This window comes from Scyliorhinus torazame, chromosome 8, assembly GCF_047496885.1.
Source record: "Scyliorhinus torazame isolate Kashiwa2021f chromosome 8, sScyTor2.1, whole genome shotgun sequence".
Classification (NCBI taxonomy): Eukaryota; Metazoa; Chordata; class Chondrichthyes; order Carcharhiniformes; family Scyliorhinidae; genus Scyliorhinus; species Scyliorhinus torazame.
The window spans coordinates 172,136,745-172,155,086 of NC_092714.1; positions in this window are offsets into that span (position 1 = coordinate 172,136,745).

Genomic DNA, 18,342 nt, shown 5'->3' on the forward strand with positions numbered 1-18,342 from the left:
GCAGCGAGGGAAATAGGGGGAGTGAGGGATGAGGAAGGAGGGATGGAGCGGGGAGCGGAGAGAGTGAATGGAGTGTTCAAGACATTTTATAAAAAATTATTTGAAGCTCAACCCCCGGATGGGAGGGAGAGAATGATGGGCTTCTTGGATCGGCTGGAATTTCCCAAGGTGGAAGAGCAGGAAAGGGTGGGACTGGGAGCACAGATCGAGGTAGAAGAAGTGGTGAAAGGAATTAGGAGCATGCAGGCGGGAAAGGCCCCGGGACCGGATGGATTCCCAGTCGAATTCTATAAAAAATATGTGGACTTGCTCGCCCCGGTATTGACGAGGACCTTTAATGAGGCAAAGGAAAGGGGACAACTGCCCCCGACTATGTCTGAAGCAACGATATCGCTTCTCTTAAAGAAGGAAAAGGACCCGCTACAATGCGGGTCCTATAGACCTATTTCCCTCCTAAATGTAGATGCCAAGATCCTGGCCAAGGTAATGGCAATGAGAATAGAGGAATGTGTCCCGGGGGTGGTCCACGAGGACCAAACTGGGTTTGTGAAGGGGAGACAGCTGAACACGAATATACGGAGGCTGTTAGGGGTAATGATGATGGCCCCACCAGAGGGGGAAACGGAGATAGTAGTGGCGATGGATGCCGAGAAAGCATTTGATAGAGTGGAGTGGGATTATTTGTGGGAGGTGTTGAGGAGATTTGGTCTTGGAGAGGGGTATGTTAGATGGGTGCAGCTGTTGTATAGGGCCCCGATGGCGAGCGTGGTCACGAATTGACGGGGATCTGCATATTTCCGGCTCCATAGAGGGACAAGGCAGGGATGCCCTCTGTCCCCATTATTGTTTGCACTGGCGATTGAGCCCCTGGCGATAGCGTTGAGGGGTTCCAAGAAGTGGAGGGGAGTACTTAGAGGAGGAGAAGAACACCGTGTATCTTTGTATGAGGACGATTTGCTACTATACGTGGCAGACCCGGCGGAGGGGATGCCAGAAATAATGCGGATACTTGGGGAGTTTGGGGATTTTTCAGGGTATAAATTGAACATGGGGAAAAGTGAGTTGTTTGTGGTGCATCCAGGGGAGCAGAGTAGAGAAATAGAGGACCTACCATTGAGGAAGGTAACAAGGGACTTTCGTTACCTGGGGATCCAGATAGCCAAGAATTGGGGCACATTGCATCGGTTAAATTTAACGCGGTTGGTGGAACAAATGGAGGAGGATTTCAAGAGATGGGATATGGTATCCCTGTCACTGGCAGGGAGGGTGCAGGCGGTTAAGATGGTGGTCCTCCCGAGATTCCTCTTTGTGTTTCAGTGCCTCCCGGTGATGATCACAAAGGCTTTTTTAAAAAGGATTGAAAAGAGCATCATGGGTTTTGTGTGGGCCGGGAAGACCCCGAGAGTGAGGAACGGATTCTTACAGCGTAGCAGGGATAGGGGGGGGCTGGCACTACCGAGCCTAAGTGAGTATTATTGGGCCGCTAATATTTCAATGGTGAGTAAGTGGATGGGAGAGGAGGAGGGAGCGGCGTGCAAGAGATTAGAGAGGGCGTCCTGTAGGGGGACTAGCCTACAGGCTATGGTGACAGCCCCATTGCCGTTCTGACCGAGGAACTACACCACAAGCCCGGTGGTGGTGGCTACACTGAAGATTTGGGGACAGTGGAGACGGCATAGGGGAAAGACTGGAGCCTTGGGGGGGTCCCCGATAAGAAACAACCATAGGTTTGCCCCGGGGGGAATGGATGGGGGATATGGAATGTGGCAAAGAGCAGGAATAACGCAACTGAAAGATCTGTTTGTGGATGGGAAGTTCGCGAGTCTGGGAGCGCTGACCGAGAAATATGGGTTGCCCCAAGGGAATGCATTCAGGTATATGCAACTGAGAGCTTTTGCGAGGCAACAGGTGAGGGAATTCCCGCAGCTCCCGACACAAGAGGTGCAGGACAGAGTGATCTCAAAGAAATGGGTGGGGGATGGTAAGGTGTCAGATATATATAGGGAAATGAGGGACGAAGGGGAGACTATGGTAGATGAACTAAAAGGGAAATGGGAAGAAGAGCTGGGGGAGGAGATCGAGGAGGGGCTGTGGGCAGATGCCCTAAGCAGGGTAAACTCGTCGTCCTCGTGTGCCAGGCTAAGCCTGATTCAGTTTAAGGTATTACACAGGGCGCATATGACTGGAGCACGGCTCAGTAAATTTTTTGGGGTGGAGGATAGGTGTGCGAGGTGCTCGAGAAGCCCAGCGAATCATACCCATATGTTTTGGTCATGCCCGGCACTACAGGGGTTTTGGATGGGGGTGACAAAGGTGCTTTCAAAAGTAGTGGGGGTCCAGGTCGAACCAAGCTGGGGGTTGGCTATATTTGGGGTTGCACAAGAGCCGGGAGTGCAGGAGGCGAGAGAGGCCGATGTTTTGGCCTTTGCGTCCCTAGTAGCCCGGCGCAGGATATTGTTAATGTGGAAAGAAACCAAGCCCCCGGGGGTGGAGACCTGGATAAATGACATGGCAGGGTTTATAAAGCTAGAGCGGATTAAGTTCGTTCTAAGGGGGTCGGCTCAAGGGTTCACCAGGCGGTGGCAACCGTTCGTCGAATACCTCGCAGAAAGATAGTTGGAATGGAAAAAAGAAGGCAGCAGCAGCAGCCCAGGATCGGGGGGGTGGGGGGGTGGGGGGAGGTGGTGGGGGGGGGGGGGTTGGTGGGGGGGGGGGCGGGGAGGAGGAACCAGAAGGACCCTCAGGGTTGTTAATATATACTGTATAATATGTATAGGTCGTTGCGGCAGATAATTATATATTGGACTGTTAAATTATATTTTTGGAGCGTGTTACTTGTGATAAGGCAGTTGCCAATTAGGGTTAGTTTTCATTTTTGTTATTTATTATTTATTCATTTTTTGTTTATAAAATAGGTCATTGTTATTTGTGTTGTTATAATATTGTGTAAAGGATGCACAATGTACTGTGTTGGTTGACCAAAAACTTTCAATAAAATATTTATTTTAAAAAAAATTAGTCTGTGAGACAGCTCTCCGAACTTTGGTACGTGCCCCCAGGTGTTAGTAAGAAGGACTTTGAGTCGACAGGGTTGAGTTTGCCGTTGTTGTTTCCAGTGCCTCAGTCGATGCCAGGTGGTCTGTTTGGTTTTGTTTCAGGTGGTGAGGGAACCAACAAGAGGGAAAAACATCTTTGACCTCATACTCACCAACCTTTGTGTTTTCTTCGTGGTGGTAGAATGCAACCTGTTAGGCCATTTCAGAGTCAACTGCATTGCTGTAGATCTTGTCATGTGAGAGTACCTTTAAGAAATGGGGGTTTATAAAATAGCTGTAGTGGATGTACCTTTAAGAAATGGGTGTTTATCAGTGATGTCGGAGTGTGGGTGGAGCTGGGCTGTCCGTCTGCTTTTACTTTCACTTTGGGCTCTCAACTACAGGGTCTGTTTAGTTTTGTTTTAGATTTGGAGAAGCTGCAGTCACAGCAAGATGTGTATGAATCTCTGCAAGCTTACGAATGTTCATTTGGTGATTTCAAAGTGGTAACTGCTCTCAGTAGTGAAGTTAAACCTGATGTCTTTCTGTAAAAAGGGTTCTTTTTGTCTTATGAATGTTGCAAGGAAAGATTAAGAGTTACCTAGAGAGCACTGTATTCTTTGGGGAATTTATTGGTGTTGATAGTTGTTAAGATGTTTACTGTGGGTTTATAAAGTGTTAACTGGTTTCAGAAATAAACAGTGTTTTAATTTAAAAGTACTGTAGATTTCTGCTCCCCATAACCACAATCTAGTAAAAGTTGTGGGTCAGGTGAACTCCATGATACACTTTGGGGTTCTCTAAACTCTGGCCCATAACAATCTGGAGTCACATGCAGGCCAGACAAGGACAACAGATTTCCTTCCCTAGTCCACATTAGTGAACTTGATGGTTTTTTACGACAATGGTTTCATGATCACCATTAGAGTTAAAATTCCTGATGTTTTATTGAGTGTACATTCCACCATCTGCCGTGGTGGGATTCGAACCCAGATCCCCAGAGAATTACTCTGGGTCACTGGATTATTCATCCAGCAACAATAGCACTACGCCACTGCCTCCCTGTCAGGACTGGAGTTGGTAAGTCAGGACTGGAGTGGCTAAGTCAAGATTGGAGTAGGTAAAACAGGAACAGCCACCTATTGTATGCACTGTCAAGATATTTGGATAATAGGTCAGAGGATAAGTTTTCTAATATTTCGAGCTAACTGATTGAACCAGAAGATAAATATATATATCAAAAGAAATAATTTCATTTTTCAGCACCTCCAAAGTCAGTGAACTACTGTTGAAGTGTAGCGACTGTGTAACGTCGGAAGAGGAACAATCAATTTACACACAGCATACTTTCACAAACAGCAGTGTGATTATTACCAGATAACCTGCTTTTGACATGTTGGTTGAGGGATAACAGCAGGAGAACTCCCCTGTTCTTCTTCGAAATAACACCATGGGATCTTTTCCATCCACCCAGACAGTGAGATGGAGCCTCAGTCTGAGGTCTCTATCAGAACTGAACACGACTCTCAGCCTTAAGTTTTACACTCAACCCCTGGAGTGGGAGTTCAGAGGCAAGAGTGCTCCCACCTGAGTACAGCTAACACTTCACAAGTACTTAATGTTAGGAATGCCAAGGAGAGGTTGTTAGATTCCCTCTTGTTGGACATAATCGTTAGCCGGAACACTGAGGCGAAGATAGGTTACAAGAGTGGATTAGCAGTCAACGATTAATTGAAACCTCAAACGTCATAGAGATATATAAAATATATAAAGGGATATATAGCTAGAGAGCAAGTTATATCTCTAAGGACCCAAAGGGAAATCTTTGTGTTGAAGCAAATAAATATTGAATGACTACTTTGCATTTGTCTGCACAAAGTAAGTGTAGAATATAAAGCTGACTCTAAAAGAATAGAAACTGGTTATAGGTAGGTTGGAATAGAGAGAGATGATGTACCTAAGAATTGAGCTGTAACTATTAGTTAGTCAGTCACAAGCTGGTCTAAATGGAATGTACTCCAGCTTGCTGAAAGAAGCAATAGTATTGGTCACAATCTCCCCATCCTCGTTGGATGCTGGGACTGGAATGTTGCTAAAGTTGTTTGGCTGTTCAGAAAAAAAGGGTAGAGGTTAAACAAGAAAATAGCATGCCCGTCAGCCAATCATTAACAGTGGAGAAGTTATTGGAAACCATTATCCAAGACAGAATATACTTTCATTTGGTATGGCTTATTCAAGGAGGGCCAGGATGGAATTGTTGAAGATAAACTGTCTCTGACTAACTTGACTGAATTGTTTGATGAGGTAACAGAAAAGGTTGATTTTTGTAATGCAGCCAACATCGTACATGTGGACTTTCAAAAGACATTTGTCAACATGCGACATAGGAGGCTTGTTAAAGAGTTGCAAGTCCATGGAATTGCAGGTTTGCATAGGGAACAGGCTCAGTAATAGGAAGAAAAGTATGCTGGATGCATGTTTCTTAACTGGTAGGTGGGGTGAGATTTTCCCACTGGGTTGTGCCCGGCATAGAACCCCAAATCATTCTCCATTATGACAGAGATCTGTGGCTTGCCTGAGAGGTTTTTTTCTCTATCAAAGCAGCAGGCTGAACTCAGACATTAGAGTGTAATTGTTTTTAAATGGTAGCCTTCTCACAGTCACAATGGCATTTTCAGCTGTGCGCCAGAGAGCTGAGCAGAATCTCCCAGCTTAGAGCCGGGGGGGTCAAAGACAGAGACGTTGAGGATTTGAGGTGCGAAATTCTTTAATGTGGTGAATCGTACAGTGCTACATTATCTACGCCCTTACTAAAGGTGTCTGACTTCACCCATGCTCACTCTTCTCCTAAACTTCTTAATCTTGCGAGGCCAACCATTATATCTAGGTGTTACCCCAGGATGCATATCGGAAGTGGAGGTGGTCTGCTGCCTTCCATGTCCTGTAGCCTGAGATGCCCTTTACAGGCGTTCTCTGGAGGGCCAGCACCTGGAGGGACCAGGCCGACTTTCAGGTGACACTTGGTCATTTACTCACAACCGATGGTGTAAAGCCCAATCCAGACAAGACAAGGGCACTACACTAGATGACCATTAGTGTGGACAAGCACACTTTGCAGTGCTTTCTTGGTATGGCAAATTACCTTTCTATGTTCATTCCTTGTTCCAGTGAGGTCATTGGACCCCTTCATCAGCTCATCCACCAGATGTCAAATGGTGCTGGCAGGAGCACCACATTGCGGTCTTCAACAGACCCAAACAGGTATTTGCAGCCCCACTGGCTACAATACTTGGACGTTTGAACACCTGTACTTACATCAGCAGACATATCCTGTCACGTACTTGACGAAGGTGCTGTCCTCTCGTAGACTCCAGGAATTCAAAGATGCTTCATAGGGGGACACCACATGCAGACATCATCATGAGGGGATGGTTGCAGTCCTCATGGGAGCATTCCCATTAATTTCACACATTCTTCACCATCAGAGATGAACTAACCATACAGGATGGACTGATACTTTATGGTCAGTGATTGGTCTTCCCTAATTCTCTTCAATGGAATGATACCCAACAACTTCACCAGGGGCACACTGGGTTGGAAGCAACCAGTTACAGCATCAAGGAATCACTGTACTGGCCCTCCATGTACGCAGGCAAAGAAAGGGAAATCTCCAGATGCGCACTGTGCAAAACACTCAATCTGCATAAAGCAAAGGAACCGTAGCATTTACATGAGGTCCCAGACCACCCATGGTCATTCGCAGCAGCTGACATCTTCGAGTGGAATGGTGAATAATATTTACTCTTAGTTGATTTGTGTTCCGAGTGGTTTGAGCTCGACTGCCTGCCAAACATGATGAGTGAAACAGTTATCGTCAAGTTTAACAGACACTTCACCACACGGCATCTCACAGAGACTCATGACAGACAACATTCACCAATTCACCTCCACCGAATTCAGAAATTTTGCACACACATGGGACTTTGAGCATATCATGAGCAGCCCCCATAATCAGTCAAATGGTTTGATGGAATAGGCGGTTCGCTCAGCCAAGAATCTTCTAGAGAAAACTGCCCGGGATTGCACAGATTACTATGCTGCACTCCTCAGCTTGTGAAACCTCTCCCGACAGGGCCTGCCTTCGTCAGGACAACAACTCTTTTCCAGACACACTGCGACCACAATTCCTGCTGCCAAGACTTTGCTGCAGCCCGACTTTGAAACCAACATGAATGATGCCCTCATGCAATACCGCCTTGAGAAGTGAAATGCACTATGATCAAAATGCCCACAACCTGGCCCTCCAACACCTGGTCTAGCAGTCAGGATCCAGACAGCACACAACCATGACAAGTTGGCGGTGGTGCACAGCCATGCCCCACAGCCGAACAGTTACGTGGAAACATCAGACATTTCCATTTATGTATGCAACCAGCGTCACCACCGACAGATAGGGGCACCAGCACCAACAGATGCCACAGCACTACAACATAGGCCTGCTGCACCAATGGGCATACAGTCTCCTCCAGACGCCTACGCAGTGAGCCCTGCACCCATTGACAAACTAATGGAACGCCCCAGGCCATCTACACTGAGGACACCAGCCTGAGAAAAACTATAGCACAACCAATTGGCACAACCACACACTCAGTGTGTATGATCAAACCAAGGTTCCAGGACTATGTCAACACCAAGTCTGCAACTGGCCTTTGAGTCTCATCCTAACACAACAAAAAAAGGGGGGGGAAGGATACGTGATGGGCTATGCATCAGCTGCATAAGCTTTTTATAATAATCTTTATTGCCACAAATAGGCTTACATTAACACTGCAATGAAGTTCCTGTGAAAATCCCCGAGTCGCCACATTCTGGTTCTTGTTTGGGTACACTGAGGAAGAATTCAGAATGCACAATTCACCGAACAGAATGTCTTTCACGACTTGTGGGAGGAAACCGGAGCACCCAGAGGAAACCCACCCAGATACAGGGAGAACGTGCAAACTCGGCAAAGACAGTGACCCAAGCCGGGAATCGAACCTGGGACCCTGGCGCTGTGAAGCAATGGTGCTAACCACTGTGCTACCGTGCTGCCAATCCATGTCTCATCATATGTAAATAGTTATGGATTGTTAGCTTGTTCAAGCGGTGTGTTAGATAAAGGTTTATTCACAGTTACTGTTCACACACACTGTTACATCTCTGTTGTGCAAATTATAATAAAGACAAATTCTTCGAGGCTTCGATTCAGGAAATTTATTTGACACAAATATTTGCGGAGAGGCCCATAGTCTGGCTAAGTAGCCATTCCACAATACACTGAATTATACAGTTAAAAACCATTATATTTATCGTGAGAAATAAACAACCAAAAGAGATAAAACCTTGGAACATATGCAAGAGAAAATACAAATGTTTTGCCCTTGGTTTAAAAACCACTCGAGTACGCATTTTGTTGTCCTTCGGAAAGCCAGCTTATTATTATAATAAGGCCAAGTCCAAAATAATAAGCAGTATTTTGTTTACGTTTCCTGACCTACTTATTTTCGTTCAAAAGCAATGTTAAAATATAGACAATATTCCCAGCATGCTTCTAAGTGGGCAACTCATTAATTTCCCCTCCACAATCTCAATACCATCGGTTGCCCCAAATTAAACGGGGAAGATGTAGCCCAAGTGGTCACATGATGATGCAGCTACAAAATGTGTCACACATGACAGGCGAGTGGGAGTTCTCCCTGGAGCAGGGGCAGAGCACAAGCCTGGAGTAGCTGCTCAGCTAGTAAATGAAGTATAGTTTGCCACAAGTCCTTGTTGTCAGTGTTTAGGAACCCAGCACTTCTACCGGGACCAAACAGAGCTCTTCATGGATAGGCGGGTTTTGGGTTTGCCCATTGAGTAGAGAACACAATTCCGGGTGTTTTTGGTGAGACTGTGAATGAGATGAGCGTTTGTATCAGAGAAAAGGAACTCTGGTTAGCCACGCTAAGGGAATTTTTGTGACCCGAGTGAGAGTGGGTTCCTTGTCAGTAATACCATGTCTGGGGACTCTGGATGGAATGTGGTTGGTGAATCTGACCCAAGAGCTGAAGCGGTTGTCTGAGAAATGAGAGATTCCAGAAAATGGAGACCAAGTTGGAAAGACTGTGAGATTCCATCTGGTCTCGCATTCGTGCAGATTAGAAGTAATGCAAGTGCTTGTAACTGCATGCATTGTAGAATTATTGTTTCAACTATTTAAAATGAATTTTACTTTTGATTTGAAATATCTTTGACGTGTTGGTTAATGTTTGTAATATGTTTCTCTGTTCTGGAGACTAAGTGCTCCCGCCAGCAGTGACTCGCGACTGGTCATCGCTGGCACTCGGAGCGTGCCCAAGAGCGATTCCCTCGTCTTTCCATGCTCATTTATGGATGGCAGAGAGCTGGCTTTGATTATGTCGGAATCCCATTTCAGGCCACCATTTTGAGCAGGTAATCCGATACCGAGATCTGGCAGTGGGCCTCCTTCCCCACCCCCCACAATGCAACTCCTGCCCCCTTCCCCCTCACTGACAAGTAGCGGCACACTCTCTTTTCCACCATGGGAATAACGGGTCACACCCTCCCCCCCCCCACAGCACGCATGTGTGAGGGTGACCCAACCCCCCCCCCGCCATGACCCCCCCATCAGAGACCTCCATCAGGGGCTTCAATCAGGGATCCCCCATCAGACCCCCCTGCCCGGCCCCTGCCTGAAAGCTGAAGAGCCGCCCAGGCAGTAGAGTGAAAAATCATTGCATTTTCACTTACCCTTTCCTAACACCTGCTGCCTCAGACAAAAGTGTTCAAATCTGCAGCTGTTACAAGTATCAGAGGATCCTCCAAGGCGACGTACACTTCAAAGGACTAAGAATCCCTTGACAGCCTTTTTGAAATGCAAATTTGCCTTTCAATTTTACACAGCGATACATTGCATTAGCCAGTGTTTGAAAATTTTATTACTCCAGAGACAGTTGTTTGGTGGATTGTTGAACTATATTTCGTTCACGCTTGAATTCATCTCCAATATCTTCTGTGATATTAACCACAATGTTTATAAACAATCTTTCTACGATTGACAGCACCTCAACATATTAAAAGCAGTTAAGTGCTTCCACCTCCTCTTAGCTGTCAACCATAGCTAGATTGTTTCAAAACACTGTTTAATAACTGCACCAGACTGAGCATTTCCTTTCGCAGACCCACCTGACTAAATTCAGTATTAGTACAAGAGAGGTCCTCCGTTTATATAGCGTCATTCACACCATTACCCAATATTTATAAAGCACCGTTCACAACATTAACTGAATTTATCTAGCAACATTCACATTCGCCTAAATTTGTATAGCATTATCCATAGAGTTGTAGCCATCTGGGATGGCCACGTCCCGATTACAAAATGGACACTTGCAAAGAATGCAGGGAAAATTGGACAATACCGAAAAAGCAAGCAGATGCAAGGTCTGACTATTGATTAGAGCCTTAGCTCTCAGACAGGACCGGTACTGCAGAACCATCTACATACTAATGAGCCATCCCCGGGAACAAAAGGCAACATTTAGGTAAACAATGCTAAGCCAGACATCCCGGCCCCAGAGGAGACTAAAACAAAGCAGACCAACGGCCACCTAGGACACGCCCAGCAACCAGGGAACCCACCCCTCTATTGGAGTAAAATCGATAAGGACAATTGGGAAACGGCCTAATTAATTGGGGCCACGTTCAAGGCCCGCCCAAAAGCGCACAAAGCCCTTTGGGGTATAAAAAGGACTGCCCAAGAGAGGATTGCTCTCTTGACCTTGGCTCTCAGTGAGGAGAGACCTGCCTAGCATCTACACCAGATCAAGTAAGTTCCAAGTTGACGCACGCTACGAGATAGACGCTCCTAGTTTCTATCCTGCAAACAGCTCAACCCAGCAGCCTCAGAACCGAGCAACGGCCATTGTTCCTCTGACTGAGTGGACACCCGAAGCTAAGTATAGGCTTTAGTAATAGTGATAGTTTAGGTTGTAGAGTTTTATGCATGAGTAGATTTGATTGTGTATAAATAAATGAGCATTGCTTTTGAACTTACTAACTGGTGTATGGAGTCTTTGATCAGTATTCGGTTTTGAACCTTGTGCCGGTGTCGAAAGATACCTGGCGACTCTTGAGCAAACGTAATTAAACAGAGCCAAATTAAGAGACAACAGCAAGTTAGCAACAGAGTTACTCTGCATTTATATAGCACCATTCACACCATTACTCTGCATTAATATAGCACCATTCATAGCATTACTCTGCATTCATATAGCACCATTCACAACATTACTCTGCATTCATAAAGCACCATTTACAACATTACTCTGCATTCATATAGCACCATTCACAACATTACTCTGCATTTATATAGTGACATTCAGACCATTATCCGGCATTATATAGCGCCTTTCACAGCATTAACCTACATTTGTAAGCATCATTCACATGTTAAATCTTCATTTATATAACATTATTCACACCTTTAACCTGAATTTATATAGCACCATTCACAAATTTAAGCTGTCCTAGATCAATTTCCAGCTCATGAAGTAGTTTTAAAGTGTAGTCTCTGTAGTCACTAATGTATGAAGCATGCCAGGTAATTTACACACAGCAAGCTTTACAAACAGCAGTTATATTATATAATAATATCAAAACAACAGTGAAGACCATTTGTCTACTCTCTAAATTCTATTTATACATATGACATTTAATATAAAAAAATTCTAACCTGCTGGATGAAGAATTGTCTCCGTGACCTAATGTTAAAGTTTGACTTCAATCACAATAACAAATTATGCCTTTAATGAAGGAGGTAGAATATCCTTTCATTTAAATATCATTCCATTTAAATATCCTTCACTTTAAATATCCTTCCCCTTTAACATACTCCCCTTTACATTTTCTCCCCTTTAAATATCTTTTCTCATTAAATATCCTCCCCTTCAAATAATCTTTTTCTTTAAATATCTCCCCTTTTGAATATCCTCCCTTTAGAACTTGAGAAAGCTAGCGGTAGTAGAACAGAGATTTTATTTAATTGTATACAATATTCCGCTGAAGGCAGAAACTTACTCCACTCCAGTCCTTGCTTGGAGAACTAGCCACATCATTCCCTGCTTTGGGCCCACTTTTATGTAAATCTGTAATGAGCTCCAACTGGGTGACCTCCACCCCCTATCTGGGAAACCCATACTCCTCGGTCCTGTGGAGAGACCGACAGTGATTTCCCCGTGGTCGTCATGGGAGTTATAACACTCCCCTTTAAATATGTTCCAATTTAAATATCCATCCCATTAAATTGCCGCCTCTTTAAATGACTTCTCCTTTACAAATCCAGCCTTTTAAATATTCTCCCCTTGATATATCCTCCCTTTTAAATATCCTCCCTCTTAAGTATCCTCCCTATTAAATATCTTCCCTCTTAAGTATCCTTCCTTTTAACTAACTTTCCCCTTTAAATATCCTTGCCCTTTAAATATCGTTCTTTAAATATCCTCCCCTTTAAATATCCTCCTCTTTAAATATGCTCCTCTTTAATTATCTTCCCCTTTATATATTCTCACCTTAGATATCCTCTCATCTAAATATTCTTATCTTTTAAATATCTTCCCCTTTAAATATCCTTTCCCTTTAATTAGTGTCACAATATCATTTCCCTTTAAATATCCTCACCTTAAATAGCCTTCCCTGAAATACCTTTCCCTTTAAATATTCGTCCCCTTTAAATATCATCCGCTTAAATATCCTCCCCTCGAAATATTATTTTCTTCACATATCCTTTCCCTTTAAATATCCTTCCCCTTTAAATATCCTCCCCTTTCAGTGTCGCTGGCAGCAAATCTACATTGCTCAGATAGTTTGAATTTCTCACATCGTACTGGAGGATTCAGATCCCTGTCCTGCTCTTACCGAATTTGAAACCCACAATTCACTGCTTGCTTATCACAACAGCATCTCTTTATTTAATTAGACTTTGTAAAGCCCACATCTGGCTGCTCTCATTCTGAAATGCGCATCAGAACTGTCACAGCTATGTGGCCCTCAGTCTGATTTAGCTCCTGTGTTTAAGCTCAGCCCTGCCAGTTACACTGTTCGAACATGTCGCAGACTGTTGGAACAATTCCAGGGCCCTTCCCCCACCGTCCCCACCTCATCTGTCACCCCACCCCCCCCAACCCACCCCCATCCCCCCACGCACAACTTTCCAAGCAATCCCCAACCTCAGACATTCAGAACAAACTATCTGACATCAGAGACAAAACAATGAATCAGCCCATTGGTTAGAAACAAATTATATACCTATCTGTGGCCCATGAGGCACATATTAAATCACAACTCAGCAGCCAGACCACTGAAGGGAAGTGATGACAGATATTGCGAATGAGTTGACCCAGGGGCTATAGCCTTATATAGCACTTGTCAATCTTTCCATCGAAGAGAGAGGCCTGGGGAGCCAGGTGTTGACAAAGGAAAAGCGCAGTTCTTGGAGGAGGAGACCAGGATCCAAAATTAATTGCACTTTGATATTTTCTCAAAGTTTATTCTCACGGTGAGCTACCCAGTAAGAGGGACCAAAAAATGGGAGCGATTTAACTGAAAACAAAATCCATGTCCAGTTTGGGGCACAATTAGTGGGCTGCTGAGTGAGTGTGAGAGAGAGAGTGAATGTGAGTGTGAGAGAGAGAGGGAGCGTGGCAGAGAAAGTTAGTATGAGACAGTGAGAGTGAGCGTGAGAGTGAAAGTGAGTTTGAGTGTGAAAATGAGTGTGAGAGATTACAATGTGAGGTATAGAGTGTGGTAGAGAGATTTAGTGTGAGAGACAGTGGGCATCATTCTCCGACCCCCCGCCGGGTCGGAGAATGGCCGTTGGCCGCCGTGAATCCCGCCCCCGCCCCCGCCGAAGTCTCCACTCCCGGAGATTGGGCGGGGGCGGGAATCCGGCCGCGCCGGTTGGCGGGACCCCCCGCTGGATTCTCCGGCCCGGGTGGGCCGAAGTCCCGCCCAGGAATTGCCTGTCCCGCCGGCGTAAATCAAACCTGGTATTTACCGGCGGGACCAGGCGGCGTGGGCGGGCTCCGGGGTCCTGGGGGGGGCGCGGGGCGATCTGACCCCGGGGGGTGCCCCCACGGTGGCCTGGCCCGCGATCGGGGCCCACCGATCCGCGGGCGGGCCTGTGCCGTGGGGGCACTCTTTCCCTTCCGCCTCCGCCACGGTCTCCACCATGGCGGAGGCGGAAGTGACTCTCCCCACTGCGCATGCGCGGGAAACTGACAGCGGCCGCTGACGCTCCCGCGCATGCGCTGGGAAACTGACAGCGGCCGCTGACGCTCCCGCGCATGCGCCGCATTTCCGCGCCAGCTGGCGGGGCAACAAAACGCCATTTCCGCCAGCTGGCGGGGCGGAAATCCCTCCGGCGTCGGCCTAGCCCCTCAATGTTGGGGCTAGGCCGCCAAAGATGCGGAGACTTCCGCACCTTTTTGCCGGCGCGATGCCCGTCTGATTTGCGCCGGCTTTGGCGCCAGTCGGCGGGCATCCCGCCGTTGGGGGAGAATTTCGCCCAGTGAGTGTGACAGTGAGCATGAGAGAGAGACTGAGTGTGAGAGCGAAAGTGAGTTTCAGTTTGAAAATGAGTGTGAGAGAGAGTGAGTGCGAGTGAGAGAGCGTGGTAGAGAAAGTTAGTGTGAGAACCAGTGATTGTGAGAATGTGTGAGAGAGAGTGAGTACAAGAGTGGAGTGTGAGAGAAAGAGTGTGTGTGAGAGTGTGTGTCAGAGAGTGTGAGAGAGTAAGTGAGTCTGAGAATGAGAGTAAGTGTGGGAGAGAGTGACTGTGTGACAGAGAATGTGTTGCAGAGAGAGAGTGAGTGTGACTGAGTGTGAGAGAGAGTGCGAGAGAGAGTGAGTGTGTGGGGGCAGCACGGTGGCTCAGTGGTTAGCACCGCTGCCTCACGGCGCTGAGGTACCAGGTTCATTCCCGGTTCTGGGTCGCTGACCTTGTGGACTTTGCACATTCTACCCGTGTTTGTGTGGATTTCGCCCCATAACCCAAAGATGTGCAGGCTAGGTGGATTGGCCAAGCTAAATTGCCACTTAATTGGAAAAAATTAATTGGGTGTGTAGCCGTCTGAGATGGCCACTTTCAGTATACAAAATGGACGCTCACAGAGACTCTAGGGAAATATGGACAATACGAAGCAACAAGCAGGCACAGAGCCTGAATATATATTTGGGAAGCAGTTACCAGACGGAATTGAAACTCTGGGTCGATTAACATATTGATGGCCCATCTCTGAGGAACAAAGGACTAACACTCAGGTAGCCGATACTGTCGCAGACATCCCGGCGCCAGTACCCCAACCGATACACACAAACAAAGCAAGGCCAACGGCCACCTAGGACACGCCCAGCCATCAGGGCACCCACCCCTTTATTGGTTTAGATCGATGGCAATGATCAAGAAGCTGCCCAATTAATTGGGACCAAGTTTAAGGCCCGCCTAAAAGCACGCAAAGACACTCCAAGTATAAGAAGGAACCCCCGACAAAGATTCAGCCTCTTGGATTCGGCTCTCAAGCGGAGAGACCCTTCCACCAGCATCACCAGAAGCAAGTAAGTTCAAGGTCAACGCTCGCTACCAGACGGACGACCTTAGCTGTTCTCCTGTTACCTCTTCAAACCCAACAGCCTCAGATCCGAAGAACGGCCATTGTTCCTCTGGCTAAGTGGGCACCCAAAGTTAAGTATAGGTGTTAGCTTGTAGTTTAGTTTGTAGTATTATCGTGCATGAGTAGATCTTACTGTATGTAAATAAATACCATTGACTTTGAACTAACTAACTGGTGTATTGGCTCTTTGATCGGTATTCGGGTTGAACCTTGTGGCGGTATCGAGAGATACCTGGCGACTCTGAAAGTATACTCATAATTAGGATTATAACCAAATAAATATAGCAACAGGTACTCTAAAGTTTTTTAAAAAGAGAGAGTGAGTGTCTGAGAGAGAGTGTGAGAAATATAGGGCAGGATTCTCCAATAATGGGGCTAAGTGTTGACGCCATCATAAACACCGGAGCGTTTTATGACGGCGTCACCTGGCCCCTAGGAGTAGCGATCCTGCGCTGCACAGGGGGCCAGCACGGCACTGGAGCACTTCACGCAGCTCCAGCTGCCGGTACAAACGCCAGCACGGGCGGCGTGGGTCCGCACATGGGTTGCCTTCTCAGCACCGGCCCCCGGGCAACATGGCGGAGCCCTACAGGGCCCCGGCACAGAGAAATATAGGCCCACCCCGGGATTAGTCCCGTCCGCCGATCGGTAGGCCCCGATTGTGGGCCTGGTCACCATGGAGGTCCCCCCGGAGTCGGATCACCCCTCCTCCACAACAGGACGGCCTCCGTAGCATGAACACCGTGGTCCACCGGGTAGGACCAAGGCGAACGACGCCGGCCGGACTCGGCCGAACTCGGCAGGCACTCGGCCAGTCGAGCGCGGAGAATCACCGGGGGGGGGGGGGGGGGGGGGGGGGGGGCGGGGGGGGGCGCTTTGAGAATCGGCGGCCCGGCGTCGGAGCTGCATCGCACCCCCTCCCGGTGATTCTCCGACCTGGCGCTGGATTGGAGAATCCCGCCCATAGGGTGTGATTCTCCGGCCTCGATGCGCTCTCGCTCAAGCAAAACAAGGCCAGTGAATAGCGGGAGAGACAGAAAACGAGAACCGTGACAGGCAGCAAACACTTTGCGATGCAACCGGCCCGCTCCTGTAGGCAAATTCCAGACCTCGCCAGAACGTGCGAGACCACAATTATCACAATTTAAGCCTTATTTCCAAACAATCAAAAGGGAACCGCCTCATGTCCAACGGCCTCCCATCATTCAATGGCATTCCCAGCGAGTGGTCATGCTGGCGCCGATTAGTACTCCTTTTGAATAACGTGAATCTGGTGAGAGGGCTTCTGCAGGGAGCCGAGAAGATGAGTAGCTATCTTTGCTCACAGGCAAAGAGCCCTGGGGCGCTGGTATTGCCGCCACAGTGCTCATCGGAGGGTGGGAGACCCTCCGCAGAGATGGGCTGCCCTGGGAGGGTAGAAGGGTTGGGGGGGCAACCGGGGGGCAACCACGCATGGCACCACCATGCCAACTGTTGGATTGTGTGTGTCCATTCTGGGGGCAGCCCTTGCCCCTACACCTCCGCCTCACATATCACCCATAACCCCCACCAACTGCCTAGGCCTCTGGCCGTGCAGCTAAAGGCTATTGCTTCAAGTGAATTTGCAATCGTGGTTAAATGAGCACATCACACATCCCATGGATGGGCGGGCCATGCAGCATGTGGGTGTCATTGCCTAGCAACCCAATCATACCTTGATGCCTAGACACTGTGCATGAACACTGCGGAGACAATACCACACACGCAGCACACAACACCTGAATACCCAGGGTCTGTGTTACATCACTCCAGGGTGCTAGGACTGTGTCAGCACTGTCAGCGGGTCACTATCGAGGGCAGGGGGGGGGGGGGGGGGTGGATGATGATAAACTGCAGAGGGCTGGGCGCTGGCGCTGCTCAATCTATGCCAGAGTCTGACCCCTGACTGCCTGTCGAGTGCTCGCTCACACCCATCACCTGTTCGCGGTGTGTCTGGGGGGGGGCATGCAAGATGCCTGGACAGATGGGCCAAGGGTTTGGAGGTCGGCCGACATTGCAGAAGAAACTGACAGAGGCATCATACTGGTTGTGCTCAAGGGGTGTTTAATGTGTTTTACAATTCCACCAAGGTACATGAATCTGCGTTGATGGAGGGTGGGGATGAGAGCTGTGATGCCTCGATCGTGTCTTCCTCAGAGCTCTTCTCTGAGGTCTTCTCCTAGGAGGCTGGAGAGGGGACTACCTGGGATGGGCTGGCACTGTTGGCTGGAGGACCTACGGGAGAATGGACATGTGGTCAGCGGGATGGATGGGTCAGTCAGTATGTCAAAACAACTCACATTTGAGAGGTCCTCTGGAAGGGGCCCAGTGGATCTTCACCTCTGCGGCCTCCGCCAGCCTCCGCATGGGGGACCGATCTGTCCTCGGCCACCCCAGTCACCTCCAGGGCCCTCTCCTCGAAGGAGGTGAGGTTTCTTATGTCCGGCACCCCACTGCCAGTCTGGGCCCTCTCCCGGTGATTGTGGGAGAGCTTTCCCTGAGGAGACAAGAGAGGGCATCATTAGCCTCACACATGGTTCACAGTGGTGTGAGGGGCGGGTGTGAAGGAAGGGTTGAAGGGATAG